Source organism: Piliocolobus tephrosceles, unplaced genomic scaffold (genome assembly GCF_002776525.5).
Source record: "Piliocolobus tephrosceles isolate RC106 unplaced genomic scaffold, ASM277652v3 unscaffolded_45374, whole genome shotgun sequence".
In the NCBI taxonomy this organism is placed as follows: domain Eukaryota; kingdom Metazoa; phylum Chordata; class Mammalia; order Primates; family Cercopithecidae; genus Piliocolobus; species Piliocolobus tephrosceles.
The window spans coordinates 4,259-7,919 of NW_022330281.1; the positions used below are offsets into that span (position 1 = coordinate 4,259).

General features: G+C 38.8%; 1 pseudogene; it reads left to right on the forward strand.

Annotated features, from left to right (window-relative positions):
- Positions 1 to 1,448: 1,448 nt before the first annotated feature.
- Positions 1,449 to 1,978, forward strand: LOC113224598 (annotated as a pseudogene).
- Positions 1,979 to 3,661: the final 1,683 nt, after the last annotated feature.

Below are 3,661 nucleotides of genomic sequence, written 5' to 3' on the forward strand. Positions count from 1 at the left end.
CTAACTATGGTTTTTAATTTGTTTGTCTCTCTCTACCACTAGAATATATGCTACATGAGGAGAGTGATTTTATTACTCTATCTCCCATACCTAGAACATAGTAATAAGCACTCAATAAATATTTACGAAACTAGTGAAGAAAATAAAAAGAAAAGTGAAACTGACTTCAATTTTCTTCTGAAACCTCTATTTTTTAAATCTTTCAGCACATAAAACAATAAAGTTAGAAAGTACGCAAAAGTTGAAACTATTTCTTACCAAAGTCCATTCTATCTTTTTGGTTTCTCTGAAGCAAACCCAAAAGGAGATTAGCCAAATAAGGTGATGTTTCTCTGGGAATACTCGGGGAAAGGAAAAACACAACCACCTAAGTGATAAGTTTATATATATAAACAACATTAATTTTTGCCTTCCATATAGTAAACTAAAACATATATGTGGTTTCACAAATACCAATACATTTATACCAAGAAGACCATGTAAGAGTCATCTAAAGAAGGAAAAAAAAGGCACTAAACTGCCTTTGAGAAACAGCATCAAATTGAGAAGATTCCTGTACTGTGCTTGTTGTTGAGTATCTATAGGAGTAAGGCACTTCACAAGCCCAATGCTCAGTTTTACGATGACTTCAATCTTGCACTAATAGTTGCTATAATGTTCTCTATTACAAAATAGCCACCTCCATTTCCATCTGGAAAAGGGCAGCACTTAAACACAAGTGAGAACTAACACAACTTCCTAACATCCAATATGAAAACAACAAGCAACAGGAAAATGAGTGAAGTAATAGAAGTACACAATTCAAAGAATAAGAATTACAAAAATATATTAAACAGGCTGGGCACGGTGTCTTACGCCTGTAATCCCAGCACTTTGGGAAGCCAAGGATCCTCAAGGATCACTTGAGGTCAGGAGTTCAAGACCAGCCTGAACAACATGGTGAAATCCTATCTCCACTAAAAATACAAAAATTAGCCGGGCGTGGTGGCCTGCCTGTAGTCCCAGCTACCTGGGAGGTTGAGGCAGGAAAATGGCTTGAAATCGGGAGGTGGACGTTGCAGGGAGCCAAGATCATGCCATTGTACTCCAGCCTGGCAATAGAACAAGACTCTATCTCAAAAAAAAAAAAAAAAAGAAAAGAAAAAGAAAAAGATATTAAATACAAAGGAGCCAAACTCACTAATGAAGAGAACAATCCAAATTAAATTAATAGCTAACTGGTCCTTATGCATTTGTACAGCATCAAATCCGCTAACATTCTGTGTTGGTAAAAATGAGGGAAAAGGGGCAGTCTTCTATCTTGTATTCACTGGGATAGCCTATTTGGAAAGTGTATCTTTTGGTCTGACAATTCCATTTCTAGGAGTCCAAACTAACAAAATGCACACATACACAAAGGTGTACACAGACACACACACACACACACACACACACACATATATACATACACACTTCACTAGAGCCTGTTTGTAGTGACCAAAAAATGAAAACAGGGATCTGATTAAATAAAATAATGTACATCTATGGGACTCTCTGTGGCATTTAAAAGCATACAGTGGCAGGTGCAGTTGTGCCCTGGGTCACCAAGATGTCGTTCCCAAAGTATACTCCATCGCGCCTGGCCACTCTGCCCCCAGCCCTCAACCCAGCCATATACGACATATCTCCAGAAACCCGACGGGCGCAAGTTGAGCCATTGGCCATAAGAGTCCGGCTGAAACGAGAGTACCTGCTTCAGTACAACCACCCCAACTGCAGAGGGCTCCTCGAAGATCCTGCCTTGATTCGTTGGACCTATGCAAGATCAGCAAATGTCTATCCTAATTTCAGACCCACTCCTAAAAACTCACTCTTGGGAGCTCTGTGTGGACTTGGACCCCTCTTCTTCTGCTATCATGTTTTCAAAACTGACAGGGACAGGAAAGAAAAGCTCATCCGGGGAGGAAAATTGGGTCAGACATTTAATCTCTCATGTTAAGTCTGTCGATGACTATATGTACTCCTGCCTAAATAGTCTATTAATCATTAAAAAACAAACAAAAAAAAGCATACAGTTGGCCAGGTATGGTGGCTCACACCTATAATCCCAGCACTTTAGGAGGCCAAGGTGGGAGGATCACTTGAGGTCAGGAGTTCAAGATCAGCCTGGCCAACATGGTGAAACCCCGTCTCTACTAATAAAAAACAAAAAATACAAAAATTAACCAGGTGTCGTGGTGGGCACCTACAGTCCCAGCTACTAGGGAGGCTGAGGCAGGAGAATTGCTTGAACTAGGGAGGTGGAGTTGCAGTGAGCCTAGATTGTGCCACTGCACTCCAGCCAGGGCCACAGAGCAAGACTGTCTCAAAATAAGCATACAGTGGCTTTCCACATCCTGTTGAGGAACATCATCTGTGATGTACTACAAAGTAAAAAACAAAAGGACACTGCAAACAACTCACAAAATATGATGTAATTTGTCTTAAACTATGTGTGTGTATAAATACATACATAAACAAGCACTCATCTCAAGATACAAGTTCAAGAGAAAACAAAAGGAAAACAAGCACTCAAACATGTATAAAGAACTCCCACAAAAACTATGTAGAAAGAGACACAGCAAACTCTTGTTACCCCTAAAGAAGAGAGCAAAGCTGTGGGGAATTCACTTTCTACTTTCTGCGTATCTATTCTGCCCATATTACCCTCTCCACAAGGAACACATGTAACTTCCGTATCTTTTTCTTTCAAATTTACATTTTAAAAAAGAAACAAAAGAGTACAGTACTACACAGACACCTATGATGTGCCAGCAATTTTCCAATTTGCTATAACAAATGCTTTCAAATTATCAACTGAAAAAGAATTCAAAAACGAGAATACATAAAACACAAACAGTTCAAATAAACAACACTGTGTTCACAAATAGTAAAACACAGTGTAATCTAAACACATACCTAGGCATTAAGCTCCTGTTTTTTTCATAAAACATCCTTAAGTCTTGAGGACTATTGGCCTATTAAAAAAAAAAAGGTTTAATTTCCTAAACAATGGGGGCAAAACTTCAATATCATATGATTGACGCTCATGTTCTTTTTTTTAACGGATTGAGGGAGTGGGAGTTTCAAGGAAGGGATTCAGAGGAAAGGAGGGAAAGTATGAGGGAGGAGGAAAGGAAAGAGAGATGACGCTCATATTCTTGCTACAGAACATAGATTCTCAACTTGAAAGCCATGGATTGCTGAAGGAGCCATAACTGGTCATTAGGAAGTCATAAAACCTATGACATTGTGTGAAAATTCTGTACATCTGAGTATAATGTACCTTTTCTGAGGTACCTTTTCTGAGGTCAGACTCTCAGAGGAGCCTGAAACTTAGAATAGATTAAGGGTCACTATTCTGAAGGTTACATGGCCTGCCCAATAAGTACGTTATTGTTGGGTAAAATTCAGGTGTACTTTACCTTAGGACCCTAAAGGAATTCAAAGAAAAGAACTATGTATACTGCTACTACGCAGTCTCTCCACAGCAACAAGTAGCTGATAACAACAACTGCTTAAATGTAGAAGCCTCCTCTACAATGCAAACTAGACTAAGAAATTAAAAGTGTTTAACCTGGCTGTGTCACTAATTTTCTTAATACTATCTTGGGCAAATATTTTCATTTTGTTCCAGTTTTCA